Genomic DNA, 17173 nt, shown 5'->3' on the forward strand with positions numbered 1-17173 from the left:
CCCCGAGTTGAGCTGCTCACCGCTGCGCCACTTCGGTGAGGAAAGCAGCGCCCTCCACCTCCCCGAGACGCCGTCGGCCCCGGGCACCTCCGGGCCGGGTTCGGGGAAACCCTTTTGGACCAAGGCCGGGCCTGCCTTCTTGACCAGCCCCTGAGAAGCACCCACTGTGCACCGGGGAGCTTGGCACAGGTGACCTCGCTGTCTGTCCCCAAGCAGCACCAACCCTCCCGTGAGCAGGAAAGGAGCCCCCCAGTGCCTAGCCTCTTGGGGATCCAGCCTGGGTGAGACCCTCCAAAGACCAGCTTCTGGCCGCGGCCCCCTTGCCCCGCGCCCACTGGCTGGGCCGGGAGCCCACCACTCCCCCGGCCCCGGGAACCCCCTTTCCTGGCTGAGCTGCACCCTCCCGCTCCCACAGCTCCCCTGCAAGAGGAGGAGGCATCTGGTGGGGGCCGAGGGTGGGGGAGCTGCTGGCCCTGCCCAGCTGCCCGGACCTCTGACCCTCGAGGTCACCAGCCCGGCCCAAGGGCAGTGCTGGCCTGGGGGAGGCAGCAGGGGGCCTAGAGCAGCAGCCTGTGTCCGGAGGGGCTGGGCCAGGGCATGGAGCCTCTGCCCACCACGGACGCCGCCCCGAGGGGCAGGCCCCGCCTGGGCCGCCTCCTGTCCCTGTCCACGGCAGATGTGCGTGTGCACGTGTGTGCGAGTCTGTGTGCACGTGTGCACCCATATGTGTTTGTGTGACCTGGTACTGCAGCCCGCTGACCTTCCTCTTACCCCTCGTCCCTGCCCTCGTCTAATAATTAGTTGGTTCATTGAAAACTGTTTTAGCGCGGGAGTTAGCTGGCAGAGCTCCCGGCGGCCGAAGCGGGGACAGCTGGAACAGAAGGGAAAGTAGCATGCTGGGTGACAACGCACCACGTTAAACAAGTGCCCGCGAGCCCACACTGGTCTGCGTGCACGCCGGGATCGATGACGCGGGACGGTGCCGTATAACGGGTGTGGGTTCTCCCGGGGCAGGGAGGGGAGCCGACCCCCAGCCCCCAGGAGCGACCTCCTTCCCGGACCCAGGGTGGGAGGGAGTCTGAGCGGCACACTCGGCCAGGGGACTCAGCCAGGTGAGTGGGGCAGCGTCACAGGCATCAGCCGTGTCGGTGGCGTGTGTGCCGACGGGATGGGATGGAAGGTCACGTCACCCCTGCAGTCCTCCTCCCCCGAGCCCCAACCCTAGTCTAATCAGGACAAAAACACCAAACCAACCCCAGCAGAGGGGCATCCTGCTGTGTACCTGGCGGTCCTCCTTGAGACGCTCAAGGCCATGGAAACCTGTCATAGCCCAGAGGAGCCCAGGGTGGTACCTAAGCGTGTGTGATCCTGGATGGGGTCTCCGAGCAGAACAAGGAAACCAGGTGAAGACTGAAGCGACCCGGAGAAAGTATGGACTGCAGTCAGTGGTGATGGACCAACATCCACCTGTTCCTCGTGACAAACGTCCCGCGCTCTTACCGGCGCGGACGTCAGGGGACACGGGGGTGGGGTGCAACACGCCGACTCTCGGTACTGTCTTTGCAGCTCTTCGGTAAATCCAAAACTGCTCTGAAATAAATTTTATTTGAAAGCATGGTTTTGTCTGCCAACCCAGGCTCCTGACACAGAGAGCGCAGTTTGGAGCTGGCTCCGCCTGTCCACTCACTGGGTCATGACCTCTTGGTCCTTTGCTTGCCCGAGCCCCACTCTGTTAACTGCTCGTCACCAAGACAGTCACTCAGTGATCTCACCCGTCCACCTGCCCCCGTCCCCCTGCTCACCTGCCCACTTGCCCACCTGCCCTCCTGTCCCCTTCTCACCTGTCCCCTGCCCACCGGCTCCCTCTCTCATCCACCCTTTATCCGCTTGTTCCCTCCCTTTCAGCTGCTGATTCGCTCAGCGCTTCATCTGCTCTCTGCCCCTGCCTCAGTTTCCCCAGGGAGTTGCCTGTGGGACTCTGTGTGGGGAGTCGGCCTTGAAGCAGGCCCTTCCCACCGTGAGGTTCTTCCCCTGGGCCAGGACAGCCTCTGCACTGCTTCCTAACAGCTGCCCCTTCCCACCAGAGATGTCCCAGCCCTGAGGCCTGGAGCCAGGTGGGCCTCTGCCCTGACCCTGAGGGCCTCACCAGGCGGTGACACGGCTCCTCCCACCCAGGGAGGAGCCCCAGGGACGCCCATGAGGGTGTCACCTCCCTGCAGCCCTGTGTGCAGGGCTCTGGCCCATGAGGGTGGGGTGGGGCTGAGGGCCGTGGGGAGACCCTGAATTCAGCCCCCGGCTTCCTCTCTGCCCTCCGCCTGGACCATGAAACCGGCCCAGTAGCCTGACGCGCCCGCCCCGCGCATCCCCTCCTGAGCCCTGGGCGGGCGAGGCGGTCTTTCTGCCTGGTTGTCTTCTGTTTGGTCAACTGTGCGAGCGCCAGGGGTCTCCCGAACAGGACTTCACAGCCTGAGGAGCCCCACTTCCTGCAGAAACGCCCACCCTGGGCCTGCAGGGCGGACGCCGGCCTGCCCTCCGAGCAGCTAAGGCAGACCCAGGCTCGGGGCACCAGCACTGCTCCGCAGCCCCCAGCAGGGGAGATCGGGGCCCATGGGGGCCCCTGCCCCACGTCAGGCTGTGAACTGCCCCCTTCCTGCCCAGCCCTCAGTGGGCGGGGATGCAAGTGTCCCGCTCTTCTCCTCCTGGGAGCAGTCCCGCCCTTGTTGGGGGTGGAGTGGGGATGGGGTGGTGGGTGGGCTGTGCCCCTGTGTGCACACAGGGTCGTGGAGCTGCTGCACCCACAAGTGCCAGGGACACACAGTTGGGGGGCCCCACTCCCTCCATCCCAGCTGTGCCCTTCCTAGCATTTGGGGCCCAGGCACCCTGCAGCCCCTGCGGGCCCCTGGCCCAGGCCACCCTGCCGCTGGCTGAGACTTGGCCTCTCCTGACTGAAGCAGCAGGGAAAGGGCTGGTGGGCTGGTGGGCTGGGTGCTGGAGTAGGGTGTCCCCGGGGTGACCCCAGGGGCAGGACTGTGGCCCCAGAGCCTGAAGCTGCCAAGCCTTCCCTGGTGGGGTGGGATGGCCGGCAGCCCCCACCCTGGGCCCAGGCCTACTGCCCAGTGGCGCCCCACCTCCCTTGGGGGCCTTCAGGGCAGGCATTTCCAGCCCAGCTCCTGGAAACGTATCTCATTTAACCCGTGGTAAGGAGAACGTCCAGCGACCAGTGGCTGCGGAGAATCCACTGGCTCCTCTCCCTGCTTCCCAGCAGCACCCACACCTTTAGCAGGAGCCCCGGGAGCCGGGCCCCCTGCCGGCTCCAGACCCGGCGCTCCGAGGTCCAGCGGGTCCCTGAGTCCGTCCTGCGGCTCCTCCCCCGGCTCTGGAAGGCGTCCGTGGAACGGACGCCACACTCAGCAGCTGGCAGAGTCCCACGCTGGTTCCCTGACCTGCGGCGTGTGGGCCCCTGCGCTGGGCGGGGCCTAGGGGAAGTGGCGGGGACACCTCTGCAGAGGAGGGCGGGGCCCCCGCACGGGGACGCATCCCTGGGGTCCCAGAGGCCAGGGCCACCACTGAGCCCTGGAGGGATGCAGGTGGCGGCTCCTGCCACCTCCCCGCTCGCTTGCTCATCCGGCCCGTGCAGGGACAGATGGGCGCTGGGGAACGAACCGCGGCGGGTCACGGTAACCTCCGTCAGGACCCCATGGGTCCCCGCTGTTCCAGATGTGGCTGTTGCCGGAGCAAACCCAAATACCCCTTGGCACCTGCCACGCACCCGTGAAAAGCCTTTTCTTAAAAATAGGTTTTCCTGTTTTAAGCAGTGTCAAGTGTGCAGGTAAGTTGAGCACGTTGCCAGAGGGTCCCACTCACTCCCCGTCACTTCCACACGCAGCTTCCTCGACTGTTAGCACCGCTTGCGAGTGTGGGACGCCGTTACATCCAACGAGCCGACACTGGTGCGTTATTATTGGTCGAAGCCCGTCATTGACAGCAGGGGTCGCTCTGGTGTTTGCGCGGGTCTGGCAAGCGTGTAATGACGCGTGCCCACCACACATGCCACGCAGAGTAGGTCCGCTGCCCTAAAACTCCTCTGCGCTTCACCTGTGTGTTCCTTTCTCCCCTGGGTCCCTGGCCATCGCTTTTCGTGGCGTCTCATAGACCTGGGATTCTCACAGACGTCTGTGCCTCAGTGATGTACATTTAAGGTTCCTCCATGTCTCGCCGTGGCGCGATGGCTCGTTTCTCTTCAGTGCCGAATAATATTCCTCCACTGCCTGGAAAGACCACAGTTTGTCCATCCACCCACTGAAGGGCATCTTGGTTGCTTTCAAGTTTTAGCAATTACGCACAAAGCTTCTACAAACATCCGCATGCAGGTTTTGTGTGCAGGTAGGTTTTCAGCTCTTTGGAGCAAATTTCAAGGAGCACGATTGCTGGGTCAGATGGGAAAAGCCTGTGTGGACGCCAGACCACCTCCCAAAGCAGCCGCACAACTTTGCCTCCCCACCAGTGATGGGGGAGAATGCCTGCTGCTCCACGTTGTCGCCAGCACTCGGCGTTGTCGCTGTTCTGGGTCTGGGCCGGGACAACTCGTGAGCTTGTTTGCCCTCGTCTTTGCTGAGGCGTCTGCTCAGGTCGTCCGCCCGCTTTCAAACTGGGCTGTTTTCTTGTTAAGGGTTCTTCTTATGTTTTGCACACAGGTCCCTTATCAGTATGTGTCTTGCAAATGTTTTCTCCCAGTCTGTGGCTTGTCTCTTCACTCGCTTCGCAGGGCCTCTGGCAGAGCAGAGGTTTTCAATTTTAATAAAATGCAGCTTACCAGCCACTGTTCTAGTGACGCACTGTCCTCTCCGCATCCCTTGGTAAAGGCCACCAGAAGCCGGCTGCTTTCAGCTGGGCCCGCAATCCCCCGTCCGGGTCCTGCCTCCGGGGTACACCCGCTCTGTCACCCTCTCGTCCACAGGGCTCTTGACCGGTTTTCCCTCCCACAGCCTGTCACGTTGGTCCAGCACCTTGACGACAGCGTGCTGACTGGGGCTGGTGAGCAGGACGCAGCAGTTACTCACAGACACTGTGTTACCAGGGCTGTGCCGGAGGGTAGGAGATCGATCCCCTAGAATTCAGAGGTGCTACCTTGGTGACTCCCTAGGGGCCCATGGTCCGGGGTGGGGCGGGCCTGGGGCGAGTCGAGACCCACATCCAGCCCTTCCTACCGCTTAGGAAGAAGCGTGGTGCCTAGCGGGCTTCTGCGGATTCTGGAGGCTACATGCACAGGACACTCTGGCCAGGTAATCGGGTGACCTGAAAAGCTAGCTGCCCGTTGTGAGTGTGGCTCAGAGTGAGAGCAGGTGCTGCTGGAGGGCCAGGCACCCCGCGGGCCCTGCACGGACGGCCAGCACATCCAGGGTGCTCGAGGTCTGTGGCAGGTGAGCATGCCGTCTGGACCCTCCTGTAGGTGGGTCCCAGCCCAGCACCCGCAGGACTGGAGCAAAGTCCTGCTGTCCTCGGAGGGCAACTCTCTTTCGGAGAAACAGATCCTAGCTTGTTTCTGGGCTTAGAGGAGACTGAATGTGTGACCATGGGCCACCAAGTTACCACAAGACCCGAGTTGTCTGTCCACGTGGGACGTGTCTGACCCGCCAAGCAGACCAGACCACACAGCTGGCTTGGTTTTATGCCGTAAAGCTGGGCGCAGATGGCTGTGTCGCACCATCGGAGAGGCGGCGGGTACAGCGCGGGCTTGGAGCGGGGTCAGAGGGCACCGGAAAGCCTGTCATCCTGCCTGCTATGTTGCTGTCTCCCGCTGGCACCTCTGGCATCATGGGAACGTCCCCAGACCTGGGATCCGGGAAGGATGGCTCACCGTTGGTTCTGCAGCACGTGGGGCACCCCCGAACCACCCAGGGACAGCGGGGAGGGGAGGGGCTCCCGGCCGGGCCAGAAATGCGAGCAGTGCCTCTTGGTTTGCTTTTGCCTGGGAGTTCGGAGTCACAGGTCTACACCAATCAGAGCTGCTAACAGTTTGGCTAGAAGGCCAGGGGCCCGGAAGGGGCACGGTTGGAAAATCAGTGGCAGGAGGGCCGGGAAGGGGTGTGGTCAGACCTTTCCAAAGGGCACAGCCCGTGAAGGTGTCCGTGGCCCGAGCGAGGCTAGCCGCCCCTCCGCCAGGGGGCGCTGCGGTCACCAGGCAGACAGCTGACCCTCCGGCGGCCTCGGCCAGCCTCCCGCCCCCGCCCCGTCCCTGCCTCCCGGGCTCCTGAGCCACGGGCGTCGGCGATGGGGCCAACGGCAGTCTCGGCCCACGACTCCACTCCCCAGAGCCGTCCCCCACGCGCTCTTCCCCCAACAACGCAGGCACGGTCCGGGGGGGGCGCACCGGCCTCCCGAGGGTGTCCTGGGCCAGGTGGGCTGCTTCCACCACGGAGAGGGCGCCGCCTAGCTTCACTACGATAGGTGCTCTGGGTGAGGCTTCGCTTGCCCGCCCGTGGGCACCTGCAGACTCACCACCTGACCCCCTGTTGCCAACCTCATGGGGTGTTTCTTCCGGTGATGAAACCGACTCCCCAGCCAGGACGGTGGGGAGGGGACTTCTAGGTGCCACCACGTCCCCCACCCCCCGAAGCAGCTGCCACACTGGACAGCGCACAGGCCCCCTGAAGACTCAGCCACTGTCCCTGCTGGGCGGGGACAGCGTCCTCCAGGACACAGCGGACACCCTGAGTCAGCTCAGATTTGGGGTCTGGAAATCACGGGGGGGGATGGCAATGACCTCTGTCACGCTAAGGAAACGCCCCCGGTGCCATCTCTGCCTCATGTCCCCATAACTCTAGGCTTTCTTGGTCTGGAAGTTCCCGAGGGAGGGCGGCCCCTACAAGGACACAAGAGGAGTCCGTTAGACCGGGACTTGAGGCTGCCCCCTCCCCCGGCCCTGGCCACCTTGGGCTCCTCAGGCCAGAGAGTCGACAGGCTAGGAAGGGGTGACTGTAAGGCTGGGGTGACCCACTGTGGGGACGAGGAGGAGCACGTCTGAGCACAGGAGATTCCTGGTCCCGCGCTGGAAAGCAATGGGAAATTACAGCCATTGGCCCAGACCCCTGGGGAATGAAGGCCCAGACTGTCCTGCAAGGCGAGGTGACACAACTGGCCGAGATGCCTGCTGAGGTGAAGAGGACGCGGAGCGGGCCGTGGAGGAAGGTGGCCGTTGACACCAGCTGCGACCACGTGACCGGCTGCAGGACGTGGGGGACGTGACCACGGCTCGCAGCCCTGCGCTCTGTCCCAGCAGAGTGGGAATGGGGCTCAGCCAGAAGGGGGGGTAGGGGACCTCCTCCCCGTTATGGGGCGGGGAGCCTGCTTTGGGCTGTACAGACGCAGACGCATCTCATTAGGTGGGAGTGCCATTTTGCAGTCTTTCTTTGGAAGTTCAGCATGGTTGGGAAAGGGGCACGGGGCACTGCAGACTCCGCCCGTACGAAGAGTCTGGAACAGACGAATTCAGAGACAGAGCGCAGGGGTGGTCGCAGGGGCTGGGGAGGGGCGGGCAGTGGCGGCCGACGGGCGGGGGTCTCCTTTGGTGGGAATGGCAAGGTTCTAGCATTAGATGGTGGCAGCGGTTGCCCGACTCTGTGAAGAAGCTGAAAGCCACTGGATGTGCTCCGAGAGCCAGTTCCACGGTGTGTGCGTTGCCGTGTCCTTGTAGGAGAAGAGGCGCCTGCGGACGCCCAGGGGAGGAGGTGGGCCCCTTTCTCTTCTTGCTCTGTCTCCTTGGGTGGCTTCTTCAAGCCCTGTGGGCTTAAATGTCACTGAACGCAGGGGACTGTCCAGGCCCTCCTTCCCGCTTTGAGTCCCACGTTGGAGTGTCCATGCCAGCCTCCCATTCCTGTATTTCCCAGACACTCCAAAATCCACATGTCCAAAAGGGAGCCCTCGCCGTCCCCTGAGTCCTCCCGCCGTGGCTGCCTCCTGCCCCACCTCAGGAGCGGCTGTGACTCCCCCGCCCCCCTCCCAGTCCAGGAGGGTCACGTGCCGGCGGCTTTTCCAGAAAGCTTCCTTCTTTTTAAGATTGCAGTGCGATGCCCAGAACATGCAATTTACCACCGTAACCATGTCTAAGGGCACAGCTCCGTGGCATTAAGCACATTCATATGGCTGTGAATCCTCCTCCAGAAATCTCCATCTTCCCAAACTGACACTGTGTCCCCATTGAACACTTGCTCCCCACCCCTTCCCCAGACGCCAGCACCCGCCATCCCCTTGTCTGAGACTGTGATGCCTCTAGGGAGCACGGAGGAGCGGGGACACACAGTAAGCGGTCCTCTCCTACGGTATTTGATGAATCACCCAGGATGTGTCTTTTGTGCCCAGATTCTCTGCATAATCCCCCTCTCCCCTCTGTGGCCATGAGCCCAAAACCCTGCTCATCTGATGACGGCCTCCGTCAGCTAGCCTCCCCGGGCCCGCCCTGCCCCGTCCTCTCGCTGCTCTGTAGAGAGGCAGAGTTACCACTCTAACCCTGGAACTGGCTGCTGGGTGGGGATACGCAAAATCAACCCCAGAGAAACCCTAGAACCTGGAGGGACGAGCACATTTGAGGACAGATCAACAGCATGGCACACTTCTAGGAACACTACGGGCCATGGGGAACTGGGGTGTGTGTGAGAGAGAGAAAGACAGAGAGACAGAGAGATGGTGCCTGCAAATTCTACTTGCCCTGACCTCCCTGAACTCTGCCCTCCGCCTCCCCAGTTTGGTGAGACCTCCGGGCTCCACTGGAGAATCACAGATGTATTTAACTTCTTCTACAAACCACTCACTACCCGTTGTCCATGTCTGAGGACCGCTGCGCCACGTGCTGCGCCCTGTCCTCCAGGTGTGCACAGGAGGTACGCGTGGTCCTGGCTTCTGCATCACAGCCAAGAGAGGAAGACGCGGTGACAGTAATTTTGAACACTTGCTTCAAATCGTAATGGCAAGGTTACAGTGACTTTAAGGGGAAAGTCAGTATTTTGGCCTTTGCTATTTGTATTTTGTGGGGAGGAACAGCAAAACTGTACATATCATGTCACTTCTCAAACTCTCACCCGGTTGTTTCAGCATCAGCTGGTGCTCTGCACCCACGCAAACCATCGGCATGACAATCGCCAGACACCGATTTATTAACTCCACCGTCCCTTCCTTTTTTAGGTGGCGCTCTACTGCAAAAAGGGAGAGTTTCCGTTTTCTCCTCAATGAATGAATAAACACATGAATTGCAGTGTGGACTCACGAACTTCTATCTTGTTCGGTGAGCTGGAATTTGTTACTATCGCTTTCGTTTTAGTACTGAAATTGCCCCAGATGCGATGCGGAGAAGCCCCTGCAAGCTGGCCCCGTCCCTGCTTAGTGTCTGCTACAAGATGTTACAGGGTCACCTCGTGATTTCCCGTCCCCAGCCCTGGACCAGCCAGCGCTCCCAGGAGCTCCGCCTCCTGTCAGTGGAAAACGGTGCTTGGAGGCAGAATCGGCACCAGGAGCCCTCAGTGCTGTTTGCACGTCAGCTCTCCTTCCTTTGGGGGAAGAACAGACACACTCACCACAGTCGTCACACACACACTCGCCACACACACTCATCACACACACACAGGCACACACCGCCCACACCTATTTGTATATCAAAATCATGAGTTCACAGCATCCCTCTGACCCCGCCCAACACCACCGCTGTGCTCGAGGCTTCGTCCCGCACCCGCCCCTCCTCTCTGACCTGGAGGCGCCTGCCCACTGTCCTCCGCACGGACACTTAGTTGTTCCCTCTTTCTTTATGTGACCGACCTCCTGTTGGTGTGTCCTCATCCCTGACCCCTTCCTCAGGCCTGGCAGCTGCCTCCTGAGCTGGGCCCCCCACGCCAGGATGGGCCCAGTACCCACACCCCATCCCCAGCCCCTTTCTCCTCAGGCCCCGACCGTCTCAAAGGAAGGGAACCAGCGGAGACGTTTTAAGTCAGTAACAGATCCGGAGAGTGAGGACAAGCCCCTGGGGCGACCAGACGAGGTCAGGCCTTGGCCCTGCCCACCCCTCCCTGAATGACGGCGCCGCTCATTTCCGCGGGACGTGGATTCCTGGGCACCTGCTGGAAAAGCGAGTCCACGGGCTGATGCTCGCAGGGCACAGGAAGCGGGACCCCAGCAGGCGGGCCGAGAAGCTCAAGGAGTCAGGCAGACACTCCGCAGCCCAGGGCTGGTGTCAGCCACGCGCGGCCAGGACGTGAGCGCACGGCCAAGGCCCCGGGGGCAGCGTCCTGGTGGGGAGCGTGCCGGTGCGGCGACTCGCGTGAGGGAAAGAGCAGCACGGGCCACGCGGGAGGCGACACGGGAGGCGACACGGGAGGCGACGCGGCAGGCGGGGGGCCGCAGGAGACGGTTCAGGGAGAGCAGCGGGACGGGAGGCGGGCGGGGGAGCGGGAGCGCCAGGGAAAGGGGAACGAGAGGGGGAAATACTTGAAAAGTAGCAAAACTAAGGACCCCAGAAGGAAGGAAACACGAGGAAAAGCTCTCGGGGGCCAGAAAGGACAGAAAAAGAGGAAACCAGAGCCATGTCAGTGACACCTACAGAGACCAGAGTTCTAGAACGTTCCAGAGTAACCCCAGGCCCCCTGAAAGGAGGAGAACGGGGTTCTCAGCATTATTCTCAAGGGCAGCGCTGGATACAAGGGGGAAAGGTTATGTTCTGAAAGCACACGGGATGAGTAACTTTGCACACAAGACTTCATAGGGTAAAACGATCATTTAAACGTGAAGGTGGCATAAAAACGCTTTTGGAGACACCAGGCTTCAGAATGGTTAGAATATTTGCCACAGGAACGCCCGCTTTGCCAATGAAGCTCACAAACAATAAGGTCAATGAATCCTGGCGGATGCTGTCACAGACCTGGAGGGACAGACCAGGTACCTGCCCTCCGTGCCTGCGATCACCAAGGAGAGACACGGTAACATAGACGACGCCAGCTGCCACGGGAGCCAGACTGAGGGTATCTGGAAATTAACGGGACAGGAGTAAATTCTACACTCAGATAAGGCCCCCCAAAGGGGCTGTTTGGGGCAAACAGACCGACGTTTCATATAGGAATACCTTAATAAGACAAAGGTGTGCGACCTCCCGAAATTAGCCCAGACACCCAGTGCAACCCCAACGCCCACCTCGGCGAGGAGCCCGACGTGCTCCGTGCACTCACTCTAACACTGACACTGATGTAGAGAGGCCCGCGGGTAGGTTGACCAGCCCTGAACGAAAAGGACAAGAAGGAAGGACTTGCCCATCTGATAATAAGGCACCTGATGAAAGCCAGTCTGAAACAAACCCACATGGGATTGCCACAAGGACACAGTTAGACTAAACATACTGCGTAGAGAAGGCAGGCTCTTGTATACATTTATTCCATGTTTAAAAACATCGGTTTATTTGTGAGAGCCCTTCTGTGAAGTGAAAAGCCATTAAATGAAACAAAATTTTTCATTAATTTTAATAGTAAAAATGGTGACATGCTCCATTCTAACCTGATGCCTTCCAAACATTTGCAGATAAAATAATGTATCAGTTGAGAAATGAAGATAAGTTGGTATGAATAATAAAGAACACATGGATTTTAAAAGTCAGTTTGTCAATTTCTACAAAAAGTTCCGCCGGGATTTTGATTGGGATTGTGTTGAATCTATAGATCAACTTGGGGAAAATTAGTATCTTACTATTGAATCTCCCAATCCATGAACACAGTGTATCTCTCCATTTATTTACATCTTCAATTTCTCTTATCAAAGTTTTGTAGTTCTCCGCGTACAGGTTTTGCACATCTTTTGCCATATTTACGCTTAAGTATTTAATATTTTTGATGTTACTATAAAGGGCACTCTAAAGTCCATTTTCCAATTGTTCTTTGCTGGTATGTAGAAATACAATAGATTTTCTGTATTGATCTTGTGTTTTGCAACCTTGCTAAACTCACTTTAATTAGAGTAATGTTTTTGTAGATTTGGTCAGGTTTTCTACATAGAGGAACATGTTTTCTATGACTAGGAGCATTTTGCTCCTTTTTCTTCAATCTGAATGCCTTTGGTTTCTTTTTCTTGCCGCATTGCTCTGGCTACAACTTCCAGAGCAGTGTTGGATAGAAGTCTTGAGAAGGGACATCCTTGCCTTGTTCTTCACCTTAGAGAGAAAGCATCCAGTTTTCCACCATTAAGTTTGATTCCCTTTATTAGGCTGAGAAAGTTTCCTTTGATCTCTAGTTTGCTGGGATTTAAAAATTATGAATGGCTATTGGGTTTTGTCAAATGCTTTTTCTGCATCTACCGAAATAATGATACGGCTTTTCTTTTAGAATTTAATGTGGTCAGTTACTGAGTTGATTTTTTAAAACGTTGAACCAATTTGTGTGTCTAGAATAATCTTCTTGTCTTGTTGGATTTGATTTGCTAAGCTCCTCTTCAGAGTTTTTGCTTCTGTGCTCATGAGAACCATCAACCTGCAGGTTCCCTTCCTTGTGTATGGCTTTGGTACCAGGATAATGCCAGCCTCATGGGATGAGGTGGGAAGTATTTCAGCCTCTTTAATTGTTCTAGACGACTTTAGGTAGAATTGGTTTGATTTCTTCCTTAAATATTTGAAAGAATTCACCAGTTACGCTATCTAGTCCAGGAGGTTTTTTTTTTAAATACAAAGTTGTTTTTTTTTTAAACTACAAGCTTAATTTACTAAACAGATCTGAGGCTATTCTGATTATTTCTTCTTGAATGAGTTTCGGCAGTTTGGGTCTTTTAAGTAATTTGTCTAGCCCATCTCCACTGACGACTTTGTCAGCAGAAAGCTCACGGTATTCTTTTTATTCTTTTAATACCTGTAGAATCTGTGTTGATGTCTCTGCACTCACTCCTGACATGGGTAATCAGTGTGTTTCCTCTTTTCTTGTGATCATTTGGCTTTTATTTATTTTAATGAACTTTATAAAGAACCAGCTTTTAATTTCACTGATTTCTGTGTTGTTTTCTGTTTCATTGATTCCGCTCTGACTCTTATTTGCGCATTTCCTCTACTTATGCTGAGTTTCCTGTGCCCTTGTTTTTCTAATTACTTAAAGAAGCTGAAGTCAGTGACTATAACCCCTGATCCGTTATATGGTTTGCAAATATTTTCTCCCGCTTGGTAGGTCGCCTTCTCATTTTGTTGATTGCTTCCTTTGCTGTGACGAGGCCTTTTAGTTTGATGTCATCCCATTTGTTTACTTTTACTTTGTTTGCTCGTGCTTTTGGTGTCATTTCAAAAAATCATTTCCAAAATCTATGTCAAGGAGCTTACCGCCTTTGCCTTCTCAGAGTTTTGTGGCTTCAAACATTACAGGTAAATCTTTAATCCATTTTGAGTTAACATTTGTGAATGGTATAAGATACGGGTCCAGTTTCATTCTTTTGCATGTGACTGTCCAGTTTTCTCAACACCATCTACTGAAGAGCTTATAGTTTCTCTATTGAGTATTCTTGGCTTCTTCGTTAAATATTATATACAGGCATGAGTTTATTTGGGACTGTTGATTCTTTTCCACTGGTCTGTGTGTCTGTTTGTATGCCAATACCATACTGTTTTAATTACTATAGCTTTATAGTATAGTTGGAAGTCAGGAAGTGATGCCTCCATCTTTGCTCTTCTTTCTCGAGATTGCTTTGGATATTCAGGGTCTTTTGTGGGTTCCTATGAATTTTAGGATTTTTTTTCTACTTCTGTAAAAATGTCATTGGGATTCTGGTAGGGGTTACATTGAATTTACCAGTGGCTTTGGGTAGTATAGACACTTTTAACAATATTAATTTTTCCTGTACATGAACATGGGATACCTTTCCATTTATTTGTGTCTTCTCCAATTTTTTCATTAATGTCTTACAGTTTTCAGCATACAAATCTTTCACCTCTTTGGCTAAACTTATTCCTAAGTATTTTCTTGTTTTTGATGCTACTGTAATCTGATTGTATGTTTCATTTCTTTTTCAGATAGTTTGTTATTTGTGTATAGAAATGTGACTGATTTCGTTTCCTCCAACCTTACTGAATTTGTGGATTAGTTGTACCAGTTTGTGTGTGTGTGTGTGTGTGTAATCTTAGAGTTTTCTGTATATAAGATCATGTCATCTTCAAAAAAGAGACACTTTTACTTCTTCCTTTCTGATTCGGATGTCTTTTATTTCTTTTTCTTGCCTGATTGCCCTGGCTAGGACTTTTACTCCTACTTTGTTGAGTAGGAGTGGTGACAGTGAGCACACTTGCCTTTTTCCTGGTCTTAGAGGAAGAACTTTCAGCTTTTCACCATTGAGTCTGATGTTAGTCATGGGCTTGCCATGTATGTCTTTATTATGTTGGGTGTGTTCCTTCTACACTTTGTTAAGTGTTTTTATCATGGAAGGATGTTGAGTTTTGTCAAATACTTTTTCTGCATCCATTGAGATGAATGTATGATTTTTATCTTTCATTCTAGAAACGTGATGTATCACTTTTATTGATTTGTGTATGTTGAGCCATGCTTGCACCCCAGGGATGAATCTCACTTGATCACATTATGTGATCCCTTTAATGGGCTGTTGAATTGGTTTGCTAGTATTTTGTTGAGAACTTTTGCCTCTGTATTCATCATTTTCTTTTCTTGTAGTGTCCTTATCTGGCTTTGGTATCAGGGTGATGCTGGCCTTGTGAAATGAGTTTGGAAGTATTTCCTCCTCGTCAATGTTTGCAAGAGTTTGAGGGGGATTGTCATTAATTTTTCTTTAAATGTTTAGTAGAATTCATCAGTGGAACCATCTGGTCCTTTGTTGGGAGGTTTTGGTTAGTGATTCAAACTCCTTACTCACTTGTCTGTAAAGATTTTCTATTTCTTCATGATTTAGTCTCAATAGCTTGTATACTTCTAGGAATTTATCCATTTATTCTAGGATATCCAATTTGTTGGCAAATAATTGTCCATAATAGTCTCTTTTGATCTTTTGCATTTTGGTGGTATTAGTTGTAATATCGCCTCTTAAAACATTGGTAATTTTATTTATTTGAGTGCCGACTCTTTTTTCTTGGTCAATCAAGTTAAAGGTTTGTCAATTTTCTTTATGTTTTCAAAGAAAAAACTCTCAGTTTTGCTCATCTTTTCCGTTGTTTTTCTGTTCCCTGTTCACTCATTTCTGCTCTAATCTTTACTGTTTCCTTCCTCCTGCTAACTTTGGGTTTAGTTTTACTTTTCCAGTTTTTTGAGTGTAATTTTTTTTTTTTGAGCTCTTTCTCTTCTCTTGATGTGTGTGACTCCAGGTTTCTTTTGATTAGTTTTGACACAGAATATCTTTTGAAATCTGTACTAATTATTTATTGTTGCATAACAAATACCCCAAAACTTAGTGGCTTAAAACAATAAACATTTTTTATCTCACAGTTTTCAGTGGGCCAGGAAACTGGGCACAGTTTAGCTGGGTGCCTCTGGATCAAGGATTCCCATAGGACACTCTCTCTGCCTCAGGCCCCAGTAGGGGTTGGCTTGGCATGGGACTGTTACTAATCCTGTCTTTATTTAAAACTGATATTTTGGTCTTCGTGGAATTTTTTAACATGATTTTGTATTTTTAAAAAATATTACAGTAAGATATTATTTATCTTGATTGCTGAGGGTTTTTTTTTTTTTTTTGAGCACTTCGTTAAATTTAGTGACTGAGGCAGGAGCCTCATTCTCTTCACCGTAGACTCAGCCTTGGATGTGACTACCCAATTATCCTGATAGCAGTATAGTCTTACTTTTAAAATATTTGTGTCTTTATATTTGATGTATGTTTCTTAAAGTCAGCATAGAGTTAGACCTTTTTTTTTTGGTCTAATATGACAATATCTTCCTTGTAATTGGAATATTTAGACCATTTATATGTCATGTAATTATTGATTTGGTGAGGTTTGTCGTCTTACTGTTTGTTTCCTGTTTACACATCTGCTCTTTGCTCCTTTGTTTTCTCTAGATGTAAAAAATTATTGAATGTTGTGATTTTTAATGATCCCATTAGTTCTTTTATTGGCTTATTACAACCCTTTGTTTTCTCATTTTAGTAGTTGCTTTAGGGTTTGTAGTTTACGTCTTAAATTGATACAGTCTGCCTTCAAGTGGTATGATACAACTTCACACGCGGTGTAAGAGTTTTACCACAGTTACTTCCATTCTTCCCTCTGGCCTTTGTACTATTGCCGTCAAACAATTTACTTTCCCATATGCTCACAACCCCACACTAATTTGTTACTATTTTTGTTTAAATAGTGACTTATCTTTTTAAAACACTTAAGTAATAACAATAATGTAAGTATATTTACCCACACAGTTACCATTTCCAGTGCACTTCATTCTTTGTGTGCCTCTGTAATTTCATCTTCATATGCTTTCCTTCTGCCTGGAAGCCCTTCTGTAATATTTTTGTAGCTCAGGTCTGCTGGTGAGGGATTCCCTCAGCTTTCAAATGTCTGGAAACATGTTTATTTCACTTAGCTGTTGCAAGATTCTTTCACTGGGTGTAGAATCCTCAACTGACAGATTTTTTTCTTTCTCTAGTTTAAAACATATGCTTCACTGTCTTCTCCTTGCATTGTTACCAGTGAGGACTCTCTGTTGTCCTTATTTTTATACTTTATACACACCTTATTCCTCTGTACATTTGGAATGCATTTTTTTCCCTTTGGCTGCTGAAAGTTTTTTTTCCTTTACTGTGGTTTTGAATCATTTGACTAAGCTGCGTCTTGATGTTGTTTTCTTCATGTTCCTTGTTTTTGAGTGCCTATTGAGCTTCTTGGATCTGTGCTTTCTAATTTTCATGAAACTGGAAAAATGTTAGCCATTGTTCTGTCTCCCTCTTTACCTCCTTTTCTTCAGGAACTCCAGTTATACGTGTATTAGATCACTTGGAGTTGTCCAGTGCTCTCTGGTGCACTCTTTATTCTTCAGCAAATCTCTTTTCTCTCTCTGCTCAACTTTAGATATCATCTGTTTCTGTCTTCCAGTCCATTAATTTTTTCTTTTGTAATATGTAATTTGCCATTAGTCCAACCTAGTGCACTTTTCATCTCAGACATCATGGAATTTCAATTTGCATATCTTTCATGTCTCAACTTACCTTTTCAACTTATGAAATACAGTTACAATTACTGTTC

Source organism: Vicugna pacos, chromosome 10 (assembly GCF_048564905.1).
Source record: "Vicugna pacos chromosome 10, VicPac4, whole genome shotgun sequence".
Taxonomy (NCBI): Eukaryota; Metazoa; Chordata; class Mammalia; order Artiodactyla; family Camelidae; genus Vicugna; species Vicugna pacos.